Source organism: Trichomycterus rosablanca, chromosome 11 (assembly GCF_030014385.1).
Source record: "Trichomycterus rosablanca isolate fTriRos1 chromosome 11, fTriRos1.hap1, whole genome shotgun sequence".
NCBI classification, from domain to species: Eukaryota; Metazoa; Chordata; class Actinopteri; order Siluriformes; family Trichomycteridae; genus Trichomycterus; species Trichomycterus rosablanca.
The window spans coordinates 7,365,955-7,392,785 of NC_085998.1; the positions used below are offsets into that span (position 1 = coordinate 7,365,955).

Here is a 26,831-nt window from a genome sequence, read left to right on the forward strand (position 1 = left end):
AACCAACTAGATAGGAGTGTCTAATAGAGTGGACAGTGAGTGGACACGGTGTTTAAAAACTCCAGCAGCGCTGCTGTGTCTGATCCACTCATACCAACACAACACACACTAACACACCACCACCATGTCAGTGTCACTGCAGTGCTGAGAATGATCCACCACCTAAATAATACCTACTCTGTGGTGGCTCTGTGGGGGTCCTGACCATTGAAGAACAGGGTGAAAGCAGGCTAAAAGGTATGTAGAGAAATAGATGGACTACAGTCAGTAATTGTAGAACTACAAAGTGCTTCTATAAGGTAAGTTGAGCTAATAAAATGGACAGTGAGTGTAGAAACAATCAGTGTATGTGAGTATCAGTCAGTTGAGAATCTGATTATTTAATCTGACAGAATATCACACAGCTCATATAAACGCGGACAGGATATTTGATCTCATATAGCGTGATGGGTAATGATCTTAGAAGTATAAACTCCTGAAATCACATATTTATTAAAGCTTTAATTGTGGAAAAACGGTTCTGTCATGGCTGTTTAACGTTCCTCGGTAGAGCTGTGTATCTGACCTTTACAGATAAAGGAAGAAATACAACACAGCACACTGAGTAACGTCACCTTCCACACAATTGTTAGTAAAAATGGCTCATTTTTCTCTCAGTTTTCCAAGCAGAATTTCTAGTTTATTTAAACAAACTGCACCGCACACACCACATCAGAATCTACAACCCCAAATGAGAAAAAGTTGGGACAGCATGGAAAATGCGAATAATAAAAACATACAGTTTCTTACACTTTGACTTTTATTTGATTGCAGACAGGATGAACCTGAGATATTTCATGTTTTATCTGCTCAACTTCATTTCATTTATTAATAAACCTTCATTCCTGCATTTTAGGCTTGCAAGACATTTAAAAAAAAAAGTTGGGACAGTAAAGCATTTTTTCCCCCAATTTTTCTCCCCTAATCTAGTTGTGTCCAATTACCCTGAATGCGTCCTCTATACTGATTCGACCCTTCACCGCTGACTGAGGACGCCTCTCAACTGACATACGCCCCCTCCGGCACGTACAGTCAGTACAGACTGCATTTTTCATTTCGTTGTTCATGCAGCTGCCCAGCCCAGTCGGAAAGGCAGAGCTGAGATTCAATGCGATGTATTCGAAACCCCAACTCTGGTGCGCTAGCGTACTTCACCGCTGCGCCACCTGAGCGGCTCGGACGGTAAAGCAGTAAAGCATTTACCACTTTGTAATGTTGCTATTCCTTTTCACCACACTTAAAAGACGTTTTGGCACCGAGGACACAAGTGATTTAGTGTTTCAGCTTTTATTTTGTCTCATTCTTCTTGCAAACACGTCTTAAGATGTGCAACAGTACGGGGTCATCATTATTTAGTATTTTCAACTTATTACTAGCCCTAAATTGCCCCCGTCCCAACTTTTTTTGGAATGTGTTGCAGGCCTGAAATGCAGGAATTGAGGTATATTAGCAAATGAAATTAAGTTGAGCAGATAAAACATGAAATATCTCAGGTTCATCCTGTCTGCAATCAAATAAAAGTCAAAGTAAATGTAAGAAACTCTGTGTTTTTATTTTATTTGCATTTTCCATACTGTCCCAACTTTTTCTGATTTGGGGTTGTATAAAAGCTTTGCTGCAACCTGAAAAAAACTGCACAAAAAGAAGAGAAAAAGCAAAGGATCTCAGGATGTTGAGAAGCAGCAGCTATGGATGCACTTATCTTACTCTTAAGTGGAAGCAGAACACACACCTGGGATCCAGTTGGATTGATGCAGGTAACCCACATTTTAAAGAGACTGCTAGGCTTTCTCTTTTTAACTGAGTGCACTTTTTTTAAAGAAAGAAAATGTTTATTTTATACTTTTTTGGTATGTCTGTTTCTGTCTATGTACACCCATGAGGCATAACATTATGACTAACTTCCTAATATTGTGTTGGTCCCCCTTTTGCTGCCAAAACAGCCCTGACCCGTCGAGGCATGGCCCCTGAAGGTGTGCTGTGGTATCTGGCACCAATATGTTAGCAGCAGATCCTTTAACTCTAAGTGTACTCTTACTGTAAGTTGTGAGGTGGGGCCTCTATGGATCAGACTTGTTTGTCCAGCACATCCTACAGATGCTCGATTGGATTGAGATCTGGGGAATTCAGAGGCCAAGTCAACACCTTAAACTAGTTATTGTGCTCCTCAAACCGTTCCTGAACCAGTTTTGCTTTGTGGCAGGGCGCATCATCCTGCTGAAAGAGGCCACAGCCATCAGGGAATACCGTTTCAATGAAAGGGTGAACATGGTCTGCAACACATGGATGGCAGGACACAAGGTTTCCCAGCAGATCATCGCCCAAAGCATCACACTGCCTCCACCGGCTTGCCTTCTTCCCATAGTGCATCCTGGTGCCATGTGATCCCCAGGTAAGTGACCACGCACCCGACCATCCACATGACGTAAAACAAAACGTGATTCAATAGACCAGGCCACCTTCTTCCTTTGATCCGTGGTCCAGTTCCGATGCTCACGTGCCCATTGTTTGCCCTTTCGGCGGTGGACAGGGGTCAGCATGGGCACCCTGACCGGTCTGAGACTATGCAGCCCCATACGCAACAAACTGTGATGCTCTGTGTATTCTGACACCTTTCTATCAGAACCAGCATTAACTTCTTCAGCAGTTTGAGCTACAGTAGCTCGTCTGTTGGATCGGACCACACGGGCCATCCTTCGCTCCCAAAGTGCATCAATGAGACTTGGCCGCCCATGACCCTGTCGCCGGTTTACCACTGTTCCTTCCTTGGACCACTTTTGATAGATACTGACCACTGCAGACCGGGAACACCCCACAAGAGCTGCAGTTTTGGAGATGCTCTGACCCAGTCATCCAGCCATCACATTTTGGCCCTTGTCATACTCGCTCAAATCCTCACACTTGATCATTTTTCCTGCCTCTAACATCAACTTTGAGGATAAAATGTTCACTTGCTGCCTAATATATCCCACTAACAAGAGATAATCAGTGTTATTCACTTCACCTGTCAGTGGTCATTGTATATGTATTTCATATATGCAAACTTCACACAGAAACAACACTGGCTGCCAGTGAGGTGACAGAGATACCAAAAAAGTATAAAATAAACATTTTCTTCCTTTAAAAAAGTGCACTCAGTTATAAAAAGAGAAAGCTTAGCAGTTTTTTGAAATGTGGGTTACCTGCATCAATCCAACCGGATCCCAGGTGTGTGTTCTGCTTCCACTTAAGAGCAAGATAAGTGCATCCATAGCTGCTGCTTTTTAACAGCTTTCTTTACTCTTCTTTTCCGTCCAGTTTTTTCCACTGCTGAAGAAGATTATAAAGGTACAAAAGCTGGAAACATTGAGCAATGCACGCAGCCTGTTTTGAATTGAATTTGCTGTCACACCTACAGCAGCAATGTAAAATTGATCATGGCTCCTGAAGGCAAGCATGTGTACATGTTCAAGCTGTGATTTCTGATTCTCGTCCTTATCTAAACTATACGGTTCCATCAGCATGTTTACAGGAAATCTTCTCTTACATTTAAATATAAACATACATGCTGAACACTAGGGGTTCAGTTGATCACATCTCAAACAAGATCAAACCATATAGAACCAGGACCAAGCCTAAATAGGACCAGCAGGAGCCATATTACCCACATCAGAATCTGCATATTGAGCGCAGAAGATCAAAGCATGATCAAGACCCACATACTCAAGTCAATGAAATGCCAAGCAAAACCAAGCTAAGACTTTTATGCTAACTGATGGTTAATCGTGTTCTAATTTTAATCATTGTCTGCTTGTGCTAACGGTGGATCTCCTGTGTATTTTTTTTTTCAAGTCTAAAATTACCTATATTGTTAAATGACTGCAAATAATCTTATTCAATAAACCTCAGTAAGACCATAGTTCTGGTATCAGCCATCCATCAGTCAGGATTAAAACATACAACTATCAGGGTTAGAATTAATGAAATCACTCACTTATCGCTTTCTTAACCGCTTATCCAATTAGGGCGCAATTTCAATGGGCGCAAGGCACACAGTAACACCCTGGACAGGGCGCCAGTCCATCGCAGGGCAGATACACACACACACACACACACATTCACCTATAGGGCAATTCAGTGCCTCCAATTAAACTGACTGCATGTTTTTGGACTGTGGGAGGAAACCAGAGCTCCCGGAGGAAACCCATGCAGACATGGGGAGAACATGCAAACTCCGCACAGAAAGGACCCAGACCGTCCCGTCTGGGGATCGAACCCTGGACCTTCTTGCTGTGAGGCAACAGTGCTACCCACTGAGCCACTGTGCCGCCCCTATATACAATATATAATATATAATCCAAGACCAGAGCATTTCTCCATTACCTCCAAAGCTAAATGTCTTATTGTTCTGTTTTTATGCCTACAGGATTTACCAGGGAATTACATTAATGATGGGAGATTTTTTATGATTATATTTCCCCTTGAGATATAAAGTTGATACACCACTTAAGTCTCGGAAATCAATGGATCATACTATCCCATCCTTATGTCACACCAAAAGCAATACCAACAATGACCATACCAACACAAACCACAGGTTAAGACGTAAACCTATACCTATCTATACCTAATCTATTAATTTTAATGTTTTACCTCAGCTTTACCCTGGTCAATGTCATAGTAGATCCCCTAAATCACTGGGTGCAATGCAGTAACACACCCCAGACAGGACGCCAATCTATTGCAGGGTCTCGGCCACCACACCTGAATGTAGATGCCTGACTGGCTGAAAGCATTGCTGAAAATGTAAACCTGCTGTGCCACTTGTGTGCCAAAATGTACTTTATACCAACCAGAAACAAGGCAAAACTAAGACCCATATCTACTTACACCAAAGTTCAAAATTACCAAGACTAACACCAAACAAAACCAACCCTTGTCGGCAACACCGACCACACCCAAAATTAAGTAGTGCATAATTTCAGTACATTTTACTGTAATACGTGTGTCTAGATACGTACATACGTCTAGATATGTACAAAAGTATTGATACACCCCTTATAATTATTGACTTTGTGTTTCAGCAACAACAATTGCTGAATTTATGTGTAATAAATCATTTGTATAAAGAAATTATATGCTCCCAACTTTACGGCAACAGTTTAGGGAAGGCCCTTTCCTGTTCCAGCATGACTGTACCCCTGTGCACAAAGCAAGCTCCACAAAGACATGAAGAAAAGCTTGATTTAAAGAAACTCCAGTGTCCTGCTTGAAGCCCTGATCTCAGCCCCACTGACTAGTTTTGGAATGAACTGGAACATCAACTGAGACTTTCTTGACCAACATCAGTGCCCAGTAATACAAATGCTCTTTTGACTGAATGAGCACAAATTCTCACAGAATTTGGCCAATAGCGCCACTGGAAATTCAAACCTGCTGTGCCACTTGTGTGCCATAATATACTTTATATCAGCCAGAAACAAGGCAAGATGAAGTTTCATATTCACTTACACTAAAGTTCAAAATGACCAAGACTAACACCAAACAAGACCAAGGTAAAGGCAACGCCCACACCAACTTAAAAAGGCACACCAACCACACCCAAGCTTGAGTGATGCATAAATTAAGTACATTTTACTGTAATACATTTGTCTAGATACACTATATGTACAAGATTATTGGGAAACCTCTTGTAGTTGCAAACAGGTGTAATAAATTGGTTATATAAAGGAATGATATTCTTCTTACAGCAACAGTTTAGGGAAGGCCCATTCCTCTTCCAGCATGACTGTGCCCATGTGCACAAAGCACGCTCTATAAAGACATGAAGAAATGCTAGATTTAAAGTAATTCCAGTGTCCTGCACAGATCCCTGACCTCAGCCCCACTTAACAGCTCTGGAATGAACTGGAACATTAACTGAGGCTTTCTTGACCAACATCAGTGCCCAATAATACAAATACACTTTTGACTGAATGAGCACAAATTCCCACAGACGTAGATATTGTCTTGTAGGAAGAATTGTGTTGTTTTAGCTGAAAGATCACGTAGAGGTCAATCTTCTTTAATGTATTTTTAATGGGACATCTGTATAGTATAGAAAATGTCTTAATTATGGGCATTGAGACACTAGATCTAGTGTTTAAAAGTAAGTGTCAGCCTTTAAAGCTTTATAAACTTAAAAAAAAACTTTTTTATTGTTATTGTGGGAAAGCTAGGAACAGAAGAACTATTCTGCCAACTACTGTAATTTTACCAAGTGAAGGAAACTACAAGGCTGGCAGTTTTGTTGCGAAATCTGATGCTGCTTTAATTATGATATGAACATGTGATCTGATTCTGTCATCACATCTGGTTCTCTCTTACCAAACAGATTTTGGTTTCTGGATGTTGTTATCAGTTGATTAGTAGTTTTGCTTTCTCAGAACGTCTCCGCATTGCCCCAGAAGACGTGTGTTTTATTCTTCTCTTTATGTGCTGACAGGATTCATCTGGGACTTACAGTAAGGATTAGAAAGAGAGAATTTTTCCTTGATATATTTTCCCTCCGCGGAGATATGACGCGGTACGTCCTGCGGTGTTACCGTTACTCATACTACACCGCTGATGTCAGCAAACTGGAACGCTTCTGCTGTAAACTCTTGTGACTCTCATTAGACGAGACAGAATGGGGTCATTTTTTTTGTACTTGGAGTCTCATGCTATCTCTGTCACAGCCTGATCTTCTGTTCTCCTACCCATGTACCATCATTTCTTCCTTGTTTTGTTGCTGGTTTAATTGCTCTCGGGCATCAGGGGACTTTATTTACCTCTGGCACTGAGCCACGGCCACCAGCTTCCTCCCTCTACTCGTATTTATTAAAGCAATAAGCCACGAGAGACCGTGCGTTACTGCGCACTTATGGGGAAGGTTGTTTTGGCACGATGCGAAGCGGAGTCTTTCCCCGTGATAAAATCATAGCAGTAACGCACGGTCTCGAATGGCTTATTGCTTTTATAAAACGGCGGTCAACATAAAATATAATAAATTACAACAATGTTCAATTTATAAATGTTTTTATTTACAAAAACACTTACAAAAAGCATTCTTCCGAGACCCCAGGTAGTTCGTTAACAGTGTTGCTAGGCAACATGAGGGCGAACATAAGATTCACTTTTTCTTTTCAGTGGCGTATTAATATGGAATGATGTGAGGCGGTCCTAGGTGTGCGTTTATCGGGGATTTTACAACGGCTTCGAACGCGGCTCAGCCAATCAGATTTTAGGACCGGAACTATCCGTTATATAATAGTGGGTTTCCTTGTTCACCTCTGTCTTTCAGCTTAAGAAAACAGATCTGACCTCTGAGCCATCTGACCTCTACTAACTACTTACTGTCCTTCTTCAGGCAAAATAAAAACTGACAAGGAGTCAAAAAACCTCCGATTAGAACCATCACCAAGTTACGATTTATGAAAGCCTTGGTCTGGACAGTAGCCACACATGGCTGTTAAGCCTGAACACTGAAGAAAGAGGAAGAAAGACACATTTAGGCTTTTGAAAACAACTGCTGACAATCTCGTGGAGGAAGATGATTACCACTGAGCGAGTGTACAAGATGGCTAAAACAGAATAGGACGTACTGAACCACATTAAGTCCGTCAATTATGTTACTTTGGGCATGTGATGATGCACTCACATGACAACATTGAAGAGTCTGTTATGACAGGACCTGTGGAAGGACTCAGAAGATAAGAAAGACCAAGGATAAACTGGATTGACATCATGATGTGGACTGCATTATTATTATTACAAGCGACACAAGACAGACGGCATTGGAGAAAGCTGACTCATCTGTGCAGCCAACCATCACAATGCCATGACAGTGTAGTGACATGACGTATAAATAAATAAAATAGTAAAATAATGTATGGAGAAACCTTTCTGCCATCCTTCAGTTTGGTTTTCCAAAACCCTGCTCTACACATTGATTTGCACTTGCACTTTTCATGCTGCTCAACACTTAGTGGATAGTGGAAAGAATTGTGAGTTTTTGTACACAGCTTTTGGAAAGGGATCATCTCACTCACTTTCTTAACCGCTTATCCAATTAGGGTCGCAGGGGGTGCTGGAGCCTATCCCAGCTTTTCAATGGGCGCAAGGCACACAGTAACACCCTGGAGTCCATTGCAGGCAGGGAAGTGATCATGCCAATTCTTATTTGATAAGTGGGCCATGGCACATCAGACCATGACATTTTTCCACATGTTGCCATGAAGAACTGTTTACTACCAAGAGTTTCCTAAAGTTTTGCTAAATTAATTTTACATTAATTACTAAAGTAAGTATAAATAAATAAAATAATAAAATACTATTTAAAGAAACCCTTCTGCCATTCTTATTTTTTCTTGACTGCTGACTGTAACCAATCATTATCACTGGTGTATTCATTTTAGTGCTAACTAGCATGTTGATGTCATGATGATTTTCTAATCTTGAACGACAATTAAAGCAGTAGAACTAAACATCTGGCGAAGGTTGTAGAAGATCATTCCAAACTCCTCCATCCTACAGATACAGACTATTCCTCCCAATCAATTTTTATCCATTCCCCAAGCTAGATGGGATCTAAACCCCAGTGGTTTACTAAATACCTTTAGGATGAATTTGAACATCGAATGCAAGCCAGGCCTTCTCGTCTAACATCAGTGGCCGACCCTGTAGATGCTTTCTGAACTGAATAGACACACGTTATTGAAAACACACTTTAAAATCTGGTCATCCTAAAAGTTTTTAGACATTCATGTCTGCAAATAGGGAGCAGCGGGACTCCGTCTTAACGCCTGTGGTTTTGAAATGGGATGTCCAACAAGCTCATAAAGTGTCCACGTACTTCTTGAACACGGAGAACAGCTTATGAACTTGAGAAGTTGTATTCAGCGACACTCACTGTCTCAGTTGTAGAAAACATATGGCTGTAAATACAGTGTAATCACATTAACTCCTAATTCCCCTTCTCTGCGCCCATGCCTGTGATGTTTGTGCAGTAAACGGATAAGCATAACATAATGTCATATCAGTACCAGCATGAGCTAAACTTATCACATGTAGCACCATGCATTGTGCTTTCTTTCATGCAAACAATTGGGTAAATATTCATACATCAATAGCCGCCATCGGCTTTCATTATCATAAATTATTCTCATTGTGTTTTAATATAAATATACACCGATCAGGCATAACATTATGACTATTTTCCTAATATTGTGTTGATCCCCCTTTTGCTGCCAAAACAGCTCTGACCTATCGAGGAATGGACTCCACTAGACCCCTGAAGTCTAGTGCCACTGTGCTGTGGTATCTCGCACCAAGATGTTAGCAGCAGATCCTTTAACTCCTGTAAGTTGCGCTGTGGGGCCACAATGGATCAGACATATTTGTCCAGCACATCACACAGATGCTCGATTGGATTAAACTCGTTGTTGTGCTCCTCAAACCATTCCTGAACCATTTTTGCTTTGTGGACAGGCGCATTATTCTGCTGAAAGAGGCCACAGCCATCAGGGAATATCGTTTCCATGAAAGGGTGGACATGGTCTGCAACAATGCTTAGGTAGGTGGTACGTGTCAAACATCCACATGGATGGCAGGACCCAAGGTTTCCCAGCAGAACATTGCCCAAAATATATCCCACCCAACAGGTGTCTTGATGAAGAGATAATAATCAGTGTTATTCACTTCACCTGGCAGTGGTCATAATGTTATGCCTTGTTGGTGTATAATCATTTAAATGTAATAGCTGCAACACATTCTAAAGAAAACAATCAACAAGCAGTCTATAATGATTTGAGAAATAAGGACGCCAATTACTATAGTTGTCAGGGATCTATGCTCTAATATTTATGCTCTACACATTAATTGAGACAGGTCTGGACCACAGGAAGGCCAGTCTAGCACCTGCACTTCTCATGCTGTTGTAACACTTGTTAATGGTGGAAAGAAATCTGAGCTTTTATATAAAGAAATTAGCATGATTACTTCATAAAAGCTATTTGAAAAGTGGGCCACGGCACGCCACAAAATGTTTTCACACGTTGCCGTAAAAAAAAAGTTTTTCTGAATCATTTTTTATTAATTACAGAAGCGAGTTGGATGATAAAATCACATAATTCCTTGCAATTTTGAGAAATGCTGTTTTTAGCAGTTTGACTATTTACTCAAGGTGAATCTTGACTGATACTTTAAAAAACTGAGACTTTTACTAATGCTCTTTTTAATCCCTGTTATCACTGCATCACCTGATACCTGTTCAGCTGTGAAAAGCTTTAAAACAGGCATATACCTCGAAACTTGTACATTTAAACTCAACGTTTCTTTTAAACTCAACTTGTGTGCGACTGACACTTTATTCAGCGCTCGGGTTGAGCGGCGCAATAAAACATCGTCAAAGTGCGAATATGAAATTAATCTGCATTTGTGTGGAATAACCTTCAAATCCAGTCTGAAAGCTCCACATGTGTCTGTGTTTATTTGGATTTATCTCCTGTTTCACTTTTAAACTTGTGTTATAGCACGGGGGGCTAGGAAATTGTGAGAATCAGCTTTTCCGAGAGTCTAAAACGCTTATCATAAAAAAAAAAGGCTTAACGTGATTTAATGTATTAAAAGAATGACACAGGAGCACTAAACTTCTCTTAATTATTACTGCTCATAAGTTCTCTTCACTAATGAAATCCCTTGCTTGATGTTTTAGTACAATAAGTCACATTAAGTTTTGTGCGCTGCCACACTTCATAGGAAATAACGGCACAGCAGGCACACAAAAGTGGTTTTGTCACTTCTCTTGTGAATGCGCCAGTACTGAATGGAATACGGTATTCTAAGATCAAGCATCTCCATGATTAAGAAGCATAAGGAAACAATACAAATATTTATTTAAGGTAAAAGTTCAGGTTTTATTGTATTTTTAATGATTTTTAATTTTAGTGTTTTTACATTAGATTTGTGTTATTTTCAGTGTATAAGTGTCAAAAACAACCCCATTATTGTACATTAGCCATAAAATATATGCAGTTCCACGGGATTAACAGGTTTCCCATACATCCTTACGGAAAAAATGCTTTGAAACTCAACGCCTTTTAAACTGAGCACCAGTCCCAGAACCAATTGATGTCGAGTTTCAGTGTACCACTTTATTAGACAACCTTCCCCAGTCTAACTTTGCCCTGTCCCAACTTTTTAAGAACATGTTGCCTGCATTAAATTAGGAATGTGTTTCTTCTTTGGAATTGGGTTTGTTTGATTATTTATTAGGATTTTAACGTCATGTTTTACACTTTGGTTACATTCATGACAGAAACGGTTGTTACTCATTACAAGTTTCATCAGTTCACAAGGTTATATCGAACACAGTCATGCACAATTTAGTATCTCCAAATCACCTCACTTGCATGTTTTCGGACTGTGGGAGGAAACCAGAGCACCCAGAGGAAACCCACGCAGACACGAGGAGGACATGCAACCTCCACACAGAAAGGACCCGGACCGCCCCACCTGGGGATCGAACCCAGGACCTTCTTGCTGTGAGGCGACAGCGCTACCCACTTAGCCACCGTGCCGCGCGGAATTGAGTTTGTACATTCTGTGTAGGTTGTTAATTTGCTTACCATTAAATCAAGTCGAGTGAGGAACCTCGTCTGCTTTCGAGCCGAGCGGTTCACATTCTCATCCATCTCGCTCTCAGGAAAGTAAAAGCAGACCTCATAAAGAGAGAACACGATGCCATTGTATTGATGGATATTTTCTTCTCTTCTCTGCATTTGCATTCAGCGTTGGCGACACTCTAATCACCGTGGCTCAGATTAACCACACAAAAACAATGCAGGGTGCACAAAGGTCCGGTTCCATAACTAACTCAGACTGAGCCTGAGAGACAGAAAACCAGTCAGAGGAGCTAAATCTCGATGCTAGCATAATAACGCTGAATGAAATAATCAAATTGTTCAGAATTGACTCATTTGGCTGCTCTCGTGTGATTCGGGAATAAAGAAGTGGAGAACATTCAAGTGGAGAATAATAATCACTTTTGGACTGGAGGGGCAGCTTGGCGTCCCATCATCAGCACGTCCCTTATTAATCAGCGCTCAGAATGTAAACACTGCATGTATATTAGTAAATGAACTAAGGGAAGTGAGAAGCATTACTGTATACAATAATAAACATGGAGACGTCTGCGTGTCATAAATATTTAGACGCTTTAAACAGCTCTTGTTTACCTTTACATTCATTACAGCTTTCATTTAAAGCTCACTGATGCAGCATTGTACTCTAGATTTACCACCAACCAAACTACAATCAGAACTCAAATGTGACACTTGCTTCTAGGTGGCACAGTGAAATATGTGGATTCTGATCTCCCAGGGTTCAAATCTCAGCCCTGCTACCGGTCGGCTGGGCACCCCCTAGCAGGCACAACTGGCAATCAGACAAAATTGGCCACTAAAAGTCTGCTGGGTTGGAAAAGACCAGAGTAAACAGCACATCACTGGTTATTTTAATAATACATTCGACTTATATAGCGCCTTTTAAATCCACTTCTCGGTTTACAAATCTGCTCTTCAAGCTGGTAATCCATGATGCTCGTCTTTATCTCCATTGTTGCTCCCTGTTGCTTGGTACCAAGTCTTTGATCAACGTTTCAGGAACAAGCAGATCATTTGGGCAAAACTACGATGCTGCAAATGTGACAGCGATTACCCATGCATGTTTTGGATCAGGATTCAAAATAATCCTGTTTAATTTCAGCCATAACATTAAAACCACGCCCTGTGGATCATTCTCAGCACTGCAGTGACACTGACATGGTGGTGGTGTGTTAGTGTGTGTTGTGCTGGTATGAGCGGATAAGACACAGCAGTGCTGATGAAGTTTTTAAACACCTCACTGTCACTGCTGGACTGAGAATAGTCCACCAACCAAAAATATCCAGCCAACAGAGCCCCGTGGGCAGCGTCCTGTGACCACTGATGAAGGTCTAGAAGATGACCAACTCAAACAGCAGTAATAGATGAGCGATCGTCTCTGACTTTACATCTACAAGGTGGACCAACTAGGTAGGAGTGTCTAATAGAGTGGACACGGTATTTAAAAACTCCAGCAGCGCTGCTGTGTCTGATCCACTCATACCAGCACAACACACACTAACACACCACCACCATGTCAGTGTCACTGCAGTGCTGAGAATGATCCACTACCAAATAATACCTGCTCTGTGGTGGTCCTGTGGGGGTCCTGACCATTGAAGAACAGCATGAAAGGGGGGCTAACAAAGCATGCAGAGAAATAGATGGACTACAGTCAGTAATTGTAGAACTTCAAAGTGCTTCTATATGGTAAGTGGAGCTGATAACATGGACAGTAAGTGTAGAAACAAGGAGGGGGTTTTAATGTTATGGCTGATCAGTGTAGATAGACACAGAAGGACCCAACATGATCATGGTCAGGAGTTCATTTATATTTGGACACTCGGGATGAGATTACTAGTTTTCTTGACACTTCGTATTTTCTAAGGTTTTTTATTTGCTGATGAATGATGTATTTGTACCACTTTAGCCAAACTTTTGACTTTAGCCTGACTCTACAACCGGCTGCCACAGACTCCTGATAGTTAGAACCAGAGGTCCAAAGCTGATGAAAGCCAAAGATGAACATTTATCTTCTTGACAGGGTCATCTGGTACGCCTGATTGAGTATTTATGAAAATGAGGAAGTCTGACAGAGACAGATTGGAACAATGAGGACGTCCATTTCACTTCTTTAATGACTTTCTTACAGGCGCCCTTCCGCAAATTTCAGACTGCGTGATCAGTGCGCTCTCCAAACACCAACCTTCATATCTCCGGCGTCAGAGCTGGGCGAATCCAGCGACAGTATACGGTAATCAATATTTAATATGCGTTCAGAGTCTCAACCTCTCAAACTCCATCAGCATTATCGCTCCCTTTTCTCAATTTCAGCTCATTAGTGCACTCGCCCGCTGATTCGGTCGCCCGCTCTCCGCCGCGCCGCGCAATCACTTTTAATTTCGCTCGTCCAATGCCGCCACGCTGTTGACACTGCGTATTAGACAAGATCCCAATCCACACACGGGTTTAGAGCAGCACGGCCAGGACTTGTCGTCATGCTATCATGGCCGCTCAAGGATTAGCGATGAGTTTACCAGCTCAATGATAGCTAAACTACATATCGCACGTCACTGGTTCTTTTGAATCCACGTCATGGTTTACAAATCTGCTCTTCAAGCTGGTAATCCATGATGCTCGTCTTTGTCTCCACTGTTGCTCCCGGTTGCTTGGTAGCAAGTCTTTGATCAACGTTTCGGGAACAAGGCTTAGCAGATCATTTGGGCAAGACCGAGACGCTGCAAATGTGATGGCATTTACCCTTGCATGTTTTGGATCTGGATTTAAAATAATCCTGGGGAAAAAAAATATAATGCATTTTAGCTTCTAATAGTCCACGAAAAATAATATTCCAGCATGAATCATTCTTTTAAATGACCAAAAGTATGTGGACAAGCCCCCTGAATATGACCTTATTTGGACATTTTACAATTTTCCCAATTTCTTCCCAATGAAGTCATATCCAATTACCCTGGTGCGTTATGCTTCCTCTCTACCAATGCTGAACTCCACTCCTGATTGAGGAGAGTGAGACTAACACACGCTCCTCCGACATGTGTGCAGTAGCCGACTGCATCTTTTCACCTGCACGAGGTGAGTTCATTTGCAGATCAGCTTTGTGGCAATCAGAGAGCCACACCCTGATTAATGCATTATCCCTCGACTATGTGCAGGCGCCATCAATCATCTAGCAGAGGTCATAACTGCATCAGTTATGAGGTCCTGGCTACGGCTCCCACCCTGTGTGAACAATAGCCAATTGTTGTTCATGTAGCCACCAAGCCTGCCGGATGGCAGAGCTAAGATTCAAACTGACGAGTTTGAAATGTCAGCTCTGGTGTGCTAGCGTGTTTTACCGCTGCACCACCTGAGTGACCTCAAATAAAATTATTATTATTATTATTATTATTATTATTATTATGTATTAATTATTTTTCTTCTTCTTCTTCTTCTTCTTCTTATTATTATTATTATTAATATTAATTATTATTATTATTATTATTTTATTATTATCATTATTATGTATTTATTATTATTATTATTATGTATTAATTATTATTTTTCTTCTTCTTCTTCTTCTTCTTATTATTATTATTATTTATTATTATTATTTATTATTATTATTATTATTATCATTATTATTATTATTATTATTATTATTATTATTACAATGATTTGTAGGGGTGTGTTCATACTTGTTGAGTGAAAACTGACACAATAAGCTGTGATATGCATTTGTGTGTGGGGTCGATAAAGAAGGGATGAGATGGAATCTTGGGAAAGCTGGTGGACATTATACTTTAAATTTAGTACCAATCACACCCCTACCTCAAATTATTATGATTCTTACATTTTTCAGCAGCTTGTCAGGAATTATTTATAGTTTATAGAGTTTTAGAAGGAATAATATTATTTCAGAAATGTTGTCATTTTATTAAGCTCTGAGTAATTTCTCATTCTTGTTATTTAGGATTTTTACTATTTTTTGTGGCTGTGTGTAATTATGGATCTGAACTCTTCTTCACTATTCTGTCCATTTTGCCAGCCATTATATAAAAAGCCCCATTAAAACCAGTTCCAACAGAACTGAAATGTGCTGGCATTGCTTCCACTGGCCATCTAGCAACTTCTGTCTTTTGTCTCTAATGATCTGGATCTGTCATGATTCTTAGTTCTGACCTTCTTCTTTTTTTTTTTGGTTCAGTGTGTAATTACGGGTCTGTTTTGTTCTCCAGCATTGTGTCTATATTTTTAAACCCCCAGTAAAGCACTTTCAGAGTGAAAAAGGAGAATACAGAGGCATCATTGCTTTCATTGTCCAGCTAGCAGGTAAGAATCGACACTTATCATTAGGACTGTGTTTTATGTTTGTGGGTGTAATTATATATTCGTTCTTCACCGTGCTGTCCTCCCATCAGCCATTGCTGGATGAGCTCTATTTGATTCCAGATGTAAGCTGGATGTGCCAATTAGCTTTAATAGTCTTTTCATACAAGAGTAATGGGGCTCATTTACATTTTCAGCATTTAACAGACGCTCTCATCTAGCGCTGTAAACATTCCCTTCTCTAGTTGAAGTAGACAACAGTCCATGGATATAAATCTGCTGAAACCTTGTTAGAACCATTAAATGTTGAAGGTTTTTTTTATTATTTATTAATTTATTTTATTTATTTTGTGAAGATGATGACAGACTCAGACGTTCGAACAAACAGGGGAAGTTCATTCCACTACCTGGGTGCTAGTACAGAAAAGAACTTTAATGTCGGTCTTGATGTCTTGAGTTCTGGATGAAGGATGAAGGATCAAGGCAAGTGAAACTTGTGGCCAGAGGAGACGTCCCTTCTTATCATTGAATTCATGTGATACAGTCAGCAACAGTTTAAGTTGCTGAACATGAAGAAAAGAAATTAACTTTGGAATGACATTTCTTTCCAAAGACACAGACACAGGGAGAACATGCAAACTCCACACAGAAATGACGCCGACTGCTCCACCTGGCAATCGAACCCAGGACATGTAGTAGAACTTTCCTGTCAGAAAGCAAACTCAGACACGATATTCATTTAGCTGGATTGAAGTTTAATGAAAGCGCAATTGTGGATTATCATACAGCATAGAAGCATACCGCGGTAAGAACAACTAAGTAATTTTACATAGGTCTTAAATACCTCTATTGCCCCCCCCCATATACTCTCCCCAACCAGTGGCGGCTCCTGTCAAATCACTCAGGGTGGGCAATTGTTGCGATGATGGCCAAGGTGACCCGTTCAATGGGTAAATTAAAGCTTAAATAATTAACATCTGAAGTCATCTGTCAGTTTGCCCTCACAAATAACTTTGAACATGGAGAGAGACCAGCTTTACCATTAATCATAAAATAAAGTAAAGCCTTCACACTAACAATTTAATTCAGTCTTCATCAGATAGCATTTTATTTTAGGTGCAGCAGATCCAGAATAAAGATTGGCATCAGGGCTGATGTGCAATGAATAAAGAAGTACAATTAAATAATTGGGGAGATACAATAAGTGCAATCACAATTCACAATTTAAAAATGACATTACTTACTTGTAATTTACTTGTAACTTATATAATTTCCCGCCTCTGTAGATACTTGCTTGATGTTTAAATTTGGTCTGGGTGGCCCTAATTCTTTAGTTGCTAATTTATCCTGATTACTACGACGACTGAATGGCATTTCCCTAATGGAGTTGCTCTGACCTGAGGTAATGGTAGTCATGGTGATGAGATCGCGACACCAGGTTACGTGTGAGGCAAGCGCGTAAGTGCGAGCCCTCCCGGAACCCATTCAGATTGTATTGCAGCGCCTGCAGTTCAAGAAAAAGAGCCTTAATATGAGAGTCTATGAGAGCAATCCGGGGCGATTTTCAGTCAGACTGAAATCACCTTAAAAGGGGCGGTACTGTACGGAACACAACTCGACGCTGATTGGACTACGATATTCGGAGGCAAGACAGACTGTCCAGAACAGTCACAGCTGTGATAGAAAAATTTCTTCCCTTTCGTCCTTTGGTGGTGCGTTGCCCGATCGCCCTACGGAACGAGCCGCCCCTGTCCCCATCGCCAACTCAACTCCTTGGAGTCGGACACACAAAGAGAATCAGGAGAATGCCATGAAACATACATGTCATTAAAAATAAGAAAATACATCTGGCGCCATAGAGTTGTTCTATCTGATTGTTCTGTTCTCTTTGTGACATAGGTCGCAGCGCTCTAAAAAAATATTTTACACTTAATGATGACTAAATATGTGAAACTACATTATATGATTATAAAAAGTCCCTTCCTTACTCATATTAACTTCAATCACAGACCTTCTTGCTGTGATGTGACAGTGCTACCCACCAAGCCACCGCACCACCCCATCTATTTTTCCCACTTTCCACCCCCAATTTTTATCCCCTAATCTAGTCGTGTCCAATTACCCTGATTGCGTCCTCTATACTGATTCAACCCTTCACCGCTGACTGAGGACGCCTCTCAACTGACATGCTCCCCCTCCGGCACGTACAGTCAGTACAGACTGCATTTTTCACCTGCACGAGTCAAATTCATGCACTTGACGGGCACTGTGTACGGAGGGCCACACCCCCAACAGCCAATCGTTGTTCATGCTGCCGCCCAGCCCAGTCGCAAATGCAGAGCTGAGATTCGATACAACGTATTCGAAACCCCAACTGGTGCGCTAGCATACTTTAGCGCTGCGCCACCTGAGCGACTCCCACCTGCTATCTTAACCCACAAAACATGCAATGTCTGATGGGTAAACTTTACTGTCAGCTTCCTGTGTAATAATTACTTACTCACTTCTCCCTATGCAGTCTGAAGTTTCCTTCAAACTGAACGTTTTTACTCCCTACAGTTTGGGATCTCTTGCTGTGACCAGAATGCACCTCTAGTGTTTCATGTTTCCTTTATTGGCTGAGCTACCACTGCCGTTGACCAGCTGAAACACAGGGCTGAGAACCGGGCCTTGAACCGCCAAACTTAGAGTCAAGTGACAACAGTCAAAGACATTACTACAACACCACCACAGCCAACATGTTACAATATCTTCTATACACATAAAGAAATATGTTTAAAATTAATAGGGAAAATAATTTACCAATTAAGGCTTTGTGATGGCAATAAAAAAAAGAAAATAATAAAGCAGCGTCATGGTTCAGTTTTTATTTATTTCCTGCTGATAATACATTTTATATAAACTGTAAGGGCAGTGTTATTTATTTCCTTATTAGTGTGTGTGTGTGTGTGTGTGTGTGTGTGTGTGCGTGTGAGAGAGAGAGAGAGAGAGAGAGAGAGAGAGAGAGAGAGAGAGAGAGAGAGAGAGACAGAGTTAATAATCTTTTGATTGAATCTAATATCACTGTCCTAAGGATTAAATGCACACCACACAGCCAATCAGAGAGCAGGATTTTTTAGCCTGGTGTCTATCGTGGTGTTTGATTCCCAGTGTTGGAACATGATGTGAAGGTAAGATAAAGCTATATTAAAAAGCAAATTGGGAGAAGCTGTGTTCTCAGTGGAGCTTGGAGATAATGTACATTTATAAAGCTCGAGCCCCTCATGAATCATGGGTAATTTGTTTAATTGTGCAGGGGAAGCCGGAGGGGGGAGTCATTTGGCAAATGCGTGCCATAAGATGAATGGGTGCTGTGAGAGCTTTCAAATAAGATAATACAAGTAAGCTGATGAAGTGTGTGTGTGTGTGTGTGTGTGTGTGTGTTTGTTAGTGTGCGTGCGTGTGTGTGTATTGTTGTATGTGTGTTATTAAGTATGGGTGTGTGAGTATTTGTGTGGATGTTTGTGTGTGCATGTGTTTGTGAATACTTGTGTGATTGTGTATAGTATATTTGTCGCTAAGTATGTGTGTGTGTGTGTAATGTTTGTGTATAAGTGTGTGTGTGTGTGTGTGTGTGTGTGAGAGAGAGAGAGAGAGAGAAAGAGAGAGAGAGAGAGAGAGAGAGAGAGAGAGAGAGAGAGTGTTTTTGTGTGGGTATGTATTGTATGTGTTTGTTTTGGAGTATGAGTGTGGGTTTGTGTGGTTGGGTATGAGTGTATTTGTGTGTGTGTGTGTGTTTTATGTGTTTGTTGTTGAGCGTGTGTGTGTGTGTGATTGGGTATGAGTGTATTTGTGTGTGTGAGAAAGAGAGAGTATTTGTGTGCATGTGTGTGTGGGTATTTGTGCGAGTGTTTATTGTATGAGCATGTGTGTGTGTGTGAGAGAGTGTTTGTGTGCATGTGTTTGTGAGTATTTGTATAGGTGTGTATTGCATGAGTTGTGTGAGTGTGTGTGCATGTGTGTGTTTGTGTCTGAATATTTGTGTGTGAGTATTTGTATGGGTGTGTACTGTATGTGTTTGTTGTTGAATATGAGAATGTGTGTGCAGTTAGATGTGTGTGTGTGCGCATGTGTGTATCTGAATATTCGTGTGTGAGTATTTGTGTGGGTGTATATTGTATGTGTTTGATGTTGAATGTGTGTGTGTGTGCATGTGTGTGTGAGTATTTGTGTGGGTGTATATTGTATGTGTTTGATGTTGAATGTGTGTGTGTGTGTGTGTGTGTGAGTATTTGTGTGGGTGTATATTGTATGTGTTTGATGTTGAATGTGTGTGTGTGTGTGTGTGTGTGAGTATTTGTGTGGGTGTATATTGTATGTGTTTGATGTTGAATGTGTGTGTGTGTGTGTGTGTGTGTGTGAGTATTTGTGTGGGTGTATATTGTATGTGTTTGATGTTGAATGTGTGTGTGTGTGTGAGTATTTGTGTGGGTGTATATTGTATGTGTTTGATGTTGAATGTGTGTGTGTGTGTGAGTATTTGTGTGGGTGTATATTGTATGTGTTTGATATTGAATGTGTGTGTGTGTGTGTGTGTGTGTGAGTATTTGTGTGGGTGTATATTGTATGTGTTTGATGTTGAATGTGTGTGTGTGTGAGTATTTGTGTGGGTGTATATTGTATGTGTTTGATGTTGAATGTGTGTGTGTGTGTGAGTATTTGTGTGGGTGTATATTGTATGTGTTTGATATTGAATGTGTGTGTGTGTGTGTGTGAGTATTTGTGTGGGTGTATATTGTATGTGTTTGATGTTGAATGTGTGTGTGTGCATGTGTGTGTGAGTATTTGTGTGGGTGTATATTGTATGTGTTTGATGTTGAATGTGTGTGTGTGCATGTGTGTGTGAGTATTTGTGTGGGTGTATATTGTATGTGTTTGATGTTGAATGTGTGTGTGTGTGAGTATTTGTGTGGGTGTATATTGTATGTGTTTGATGTTGAATGTGTGTGTGTGTGTGAGTATTTGTGTGGGTGTATATTGTATGTGTTTGATATTGAATGTGTGTGTGTGTGTGTGTGTGAGTATTTGTGTGGGTGTATATTGTATGTGTTTGATGTTGAATGTGTGTGTGTGCATGTGTGTGTGAGTATTTGTGTGGGTGTATATTGTATGTGTTTGATGTTGAATGTGTGTGTGTGCATGTGTGTGTGAGTATTTGTGTGGGTGTATATTGTATGTGTTTGATGTTGAATGTGTGTGTGTGCATGTGTGTGTGAGTATTTGTGTGGGTGTATATTGTATGTGTTTGATGTTGAATGTGTGTGTGTGTGTGTGAGTATTTGTGTGGGTGTATATTGTATGTGTTTGATGTTGAATGTGTGTGTGTGCATGTGTGTGTGAGTATTTGTGTGGGTGTATATTGTATGTGTTTGCTGTTGAATGTGTGTGTGTGTGTGTGTGCATGTGTGTGTGAGTATTTGTGTGGGTGTATATTGTATGTGTTTGATGTTGAATGTGTGTGTGTGTGTGTGTTCATGTGTGTGTGAGTATTTGTGTGGGTGTATATTGTATGTGTTTGATGTTGAATGTGTGTGTGTGTGTGTGTGTGTGTGTGCATGTGTGTGTGAGTATTTGTGTGGGTGTATATTGTATGTGTTTGATGTTGAATGTGTGTGTGTGTGTGTGTGTGTAATATTTCAGGGTAAAAACTGGGACTACAGGTGAGTGAACAGGCAGTGGGGTTTGCAGCAGGTATTAAGCTTAGCTGTATGCATGTGTATGTGTGTGTGTGTGTGTATGTGTGTGTGTTTGTGAGTATTTGTGTGAATGTAAATTGTTTGAGTTTGTTGTTGAATGTGTGTGTGTGTGTGTGTGTGTGTGTGTGTGTATGCATGTGTGTGTGTGCGTGTGAGTATTTGTCTGAATGTAAATTGTATGTGTTTGTTGTTGAATATGTGTGTTAGCAGCAGGTGATAAGCTCAGCTGTATGTATTTGGGTGTGTGGGTGTGTGTGTGAGTGTGTGTGTGTGTGTGTGTATATTTGAGTTTGTGTGCTTGAGTGTGTGTGTGTGTATGTGAGTGTGTGTGTGTGAGTGTGTGTGTGTGTGTGTGTACAGGTGAGTGAACAGGCAGCTAGATTAGCAGCAGGTATTAAGCTTAGTTGTATGTACTGTATGTGTGTGTGTGTGTGTGTGTGTGTGTGTGTATGAGTGTGTGTGTAATATTTCAGAGTATAAACTGGGACTACAGGTGAGTGAACAGGCAGCTAGCTTAGCAGCAAGTATTAAGCTTAGTTGTATGTGTGTGTGTGTGTGTGTATGTGAGTGTGTGTGCGTGAGTGTGTGTTCGTGAGTGTGTGTGTGTGTACAGGTGAGTGAACAGGCAGCTAGCTTAGCAGCAAGTATTAAGCTTAGTTGTATGTATGTGTGTGTGTGTGTGTGTGTGTGTGTGTGTGTGTATGAGTGTGTGTGTGTGTTCGTGAGTGTGTGTGTGTGTGTGTGTACAGGTGAGTGAACAGGCAGTTTTGTTAGCAGCAGGTATTAAGCTCAGCTGTATGTATTTGTGTGTGCGTGAGTGTGTGTGTGTGTGTAGTGTATGTGAGTGTGTGTGCGTGAGTGTGTGTGTGTGTGTGTGTGTGTTCGTGAGTGTGTGTGTGTGTGTGTGTACAGGTGAGTGAACAGGCAGTTTTGTTAGCAGCAGGTATTAAGCTCAGCTGTATGTATTTGGGTGGCGGTGCGGTGGCGTTACACTACACGTTAGCGTGACTCATGGCGTAATGACTGCAGGACGTAGCCTGAAACACTCGGCGTTTACCGCCGCGCCTCACTGACTGAGTGGTGAAAAGTCAAACAAGCTCTGAACTCATCTTCCTCACGACTGAACTGTGTGAAAATGTTCGAGTTTTTAAACTGAACTGCAATGTTCTCACTTTTCCCCAGAATTTACAAAATATAAAACACAGGGGTGTAGAAATGGTGTTTGTTTGGACTGGGGGGTGTTTATGAGGGGGGTGACGGGTGGTCATGCGCCCCTCTCAGTATTTCATTTGGATAATCTGCTCCATAGAAAAGCGCATTGCTTTAACAGCAGTTCATATTTGAAGAGATGAAACTGAGCAGCAGAATGTTGCACCTAGCCACCAGTCAACATGAGCATGGGGTTTGGTATGTTCTCCCTATGCGCATTTCTCCCTGTGCTCTGGTCTCCTCCAATTTTTCAAAACAGAAAGTAATCCGGCTGCTTTAAATTCAAATATTGTACGTAGGAGAATGTTGTGCCACTGTATTAGAAGTGCGTCCAGTGTTTACGGTCAATCCACCTACTGGTATCTTTTTAAGAGCGGAGGCTAAACCAGTGTACCTAGATCATAATAGGATCTGCAGCACTCATTGTACCATTCTGCCATCCCACAAATAAAATGATATGGTCGAAAGTATGTGGACAGCTTGGTGAATGTCTCATTTCAGCGGCATTAATGTAAAGGCATTCCTCTTTGAGGCTATAACAGGCTCTTGTGAAAAGCCTTTCCACAAAAGTAGAGCGTGTCTGTGGGAAATCAGACTATTTCATCAAAGCTAGACGAGAAGGCCTAGCTGGCAGTCAAGGTTCCAATTCATGGATGGATCGTGCTCTGTGCACAGGAGAACAGTCATTCTGGAACTGGAAAAGGGCCTTCCCTAAACTGTTGCTGTGAAGTTAGAAGCAGATTATTTGCTTTACACTTACATTTTCGGCATTTAGCAGACGCTTTTATCCAATGTGACGTACAGTTGTGACTGTATACAATTTAAGCACATGTCAGGGTTAAGGGCCTTGCTCAAGGGCCCAGCAGTGGCAACCTGGCAGTGATAGACCACTGAAGTCGTGCGTCATTCTGTAGTTCTCGTTATGCCCATATTTGGAGACCCGGGTCTAACTCAGATTTCCTATGGGAAATTTGAATGGGGTTTTCAAAAAACCGGCTCTAACTTATCCTGTGCTAAATAAACATGTTCAGAACCCTGTACGTTTTGTCCTGTGTACATTTTTCTCTTGTACATCACTGGATCCTCTGAATTACGAGGTTGTTAAAGGGTCGTAATACTAATAATGCTACACGAAAGCTAATGCTACTGCACATTAATTAGACGTCACTGGACTACACCAATCAAAACAACGAAACGAGCAGCTCGATTTTGTTAAGTACAACCAAAGGCGTAACACCCGACCATCCTTGCTTTCTACTTTAATGTAGCTAACTACTAAAAATATCAACCAAAACTTGTGAATATCACCCCACTGTTACACTCTTGAATCGCGCTGCTTCGTGCGCTTATTTAAGAGGCTTATAAAAGAAAGAAAAAAGAAAACATTAAGAGGCTTCAAGTTTAGTGACGTCAATTCCGTGCGCAGTAGCATTAGCTTACATGTAGCAATATTCATATTTTGACTCTTTAACGACTTCATAATTCAGAGGATCCAGTGATAATAGACAGAAGAATCTCCATAAAACAAAACCTAACAGCTCTGGAACATTTTTTATGACTACAGGATGCGAGAGAGGCAATTTGCGAAATCTCCATTCATATTTCCCATTCAAAATTTCTCTTAGACCCGGGTTACCAAATATGGGCATAACAACATGGCGTGGCCTACAAAATGACGACACGACTTCAGTGGTCTATGAGGCTTGAACCAGCAACCTTCTGATTACTGGACCAGTACCTTAACCACTAGGTACATTTGCAGCATGTGCATTTGCAGCATTTAAAAGATGCACTTGGTGGCGGGGCTTGAACCAGCAACCTTCTGATTACTAGTCCACCACTGCCCTTGTTGTTTTATACACCTGTTGGCAATGAGAGTGGCTAAAAATCTGGAATGGATATTTAGGAGAGGTGTCCATACACCGTATACTTTTCAACATGCAATATAAGGTGTCTAAAAGTATTTGGACACCCGACCATGAGCTTGTTGGGCATTCTGTTACAAAATCTAATGCTATTAAAATAGAGTGACCTCTATGTGATCTTTCCAGCTATAATGACAGACAGCCTTCTCAAAGGCTTCACAAAGACTTTGAAGTATGTCTGTGGGAATTTTGTGCCCATTTATTCAAAACAGTTGTATGACTGGGCACTGATGTTGGTCAAGAAAGCCTCAGTCAATGTTCTAGTTCATTTCAAAGCTGTTCAGTGGAGCTGAGATTGCTTTATCTTGAGCTTTTCTTTATGTCTTTAAAGAACTTTGCTTTGGGCACGGGGGCAGTCAGGCTGGAACAGGAAAGGGCCTTCCCTAAACTGTTGCTGCAAAGTCGGAAGAGTATTGTTTCTTTTGAATAATTGATTTATTACTCCTGTTAGCAGCTATTGTTATTGAAACACGTGAATTAAATCATTTAAAGGGGTGTCCCAATACTTTTGTCCATATAGCTTGTTGTTTCATTGGTGGTGAATGTGGTGGCATTAATGCCCATCTCTCTCATGTTTATGGTACAGCATCAGTGTGGTGGTCGTTACCAAGGTTACAATGCTGGATAGGCGGAGGAGAACATGCCACTCGGCGTCAGACGTCATGTTCGTTATATGAGAATGTCACATGACATCATATGTCACTCCTGTCTCTGTACCCAGATGACTGGCGTTTGCTCATCGACCTACCCATGATTCCTTTCAGACTGTCAGAGCCTCAGAATTGGCTTTGACTTCAGGACAATGAAAAGCAAACACACCTGCTGTACGTCCGACAGGACAGAGTGAGCACGGACGGTTACTGGTATTGACAACGTTTCAAGGGCCGGGCAATAAGGCTGAAGTGGTTTTGGCACAATACTGAAAAGCTATTTTCAGTATCACAGTACAAGGGCATCATGGTTGGCGTGTCAGGTAGAGTGAGTGCCGGATGGCTCTTGGATCCTCGGGGACCTGGGTTCAAACCTCACCCGATCACTCATTACAATCATGACTCATGATCTATTCATCAAGCTAGGAACCCAACTTGATCTAAACTGAATCATGACCAAACGGTCGACTTTCCAGATTGTCAGGAGTTTGGTATGTTCTTACTATGTCCATGTGGTTTATCATCTGGGTATCTCGTCTCCTAAAAACATCCACAAATTTAATTGGTCACTCTAGAATGCTAATAGGTGTGAGCTGTGAGTCGGTGAGTCCAGGATGCCTGTCATGTTTCTGGGTGGCTCCGGATTCACCTTGACCCTGATCAGGATGAAGTTGTTATTGAAACTAACATTTACATTTATGACATTTAGAAGACACTTTTATCCAAAGCGACTTACAGTACCATGACAGTATATTTTGTCCAAGCAATTGAAGGTTAAGGACCTCGCTCAAGGGCCCAACAGTGGCAACCTGGCAGTGGTGGGGCTTGAACCTGCGACCTTTTGATTACTAGTCTGGTACCTTAACCACAAGGCAACAACTGCCCTCTAGAATGCTAATAAGTGTGAGCTGTGAGTCGGTGAGTCTACGATGCACATCATTATTCTGGGTGGCTCCGGATTCACCATGACCCTGATCACGTTGAAGCTGTTTATGAAACTAACATTTACATTTACATTTTCGGCATTTTAAGCGACTTACAGTACCGTGACAGTATATTTTGTCCAAGCAGATGAAGGTTAAGGGCCTCGCTCAAGGGCCCAACAGTGGCAACCTGGCAGTGGTGGGGCTTGAACCTGCGACCTTTTGATTACTATTCCCGTACCTTAACTGCTAGGCTATCACTCATTACAATCATGACTCATGAGCTATTCATCAAGCTAGGAACTTAACCTGATCTAAATGGAATCATGCCTAAATGGTTGACTTTCCAGATTGTCAGGGGTTTGGTATGTTCTCCCTGTGTCCA

General features: G+C 41.2%; 1 long non-coding RNA gene across 2 annotated transcripts; it reads left to right on the forward strand.

Moving 5' to 3' along the window:
* Window positions 1-13,872: 13,872 nt before the first annotated feature.
* On the forward strand, window positions 13,873-18,809 carry LOC134323486 (uncharacterized). Of its 2 annotated transcripts, none has more exons than XR_010014056.1 (3): window positions 13,873-13,932; window positions 15,914-16,007; window positions 18,564-18,809. It is a non-coding gene; the product is annotated as an uncharacterized LOC134323486 (long non-coding RNA). The 2 variants fall into 2 exon arrangements; XR_010014055.1 differs by lacking the exon at window positions 18,564-18,809 and adding an exon at window positions 16,361-16,446.
* Window positions 18,810-26,831: the final 8,022 nt, after the last annotated feature.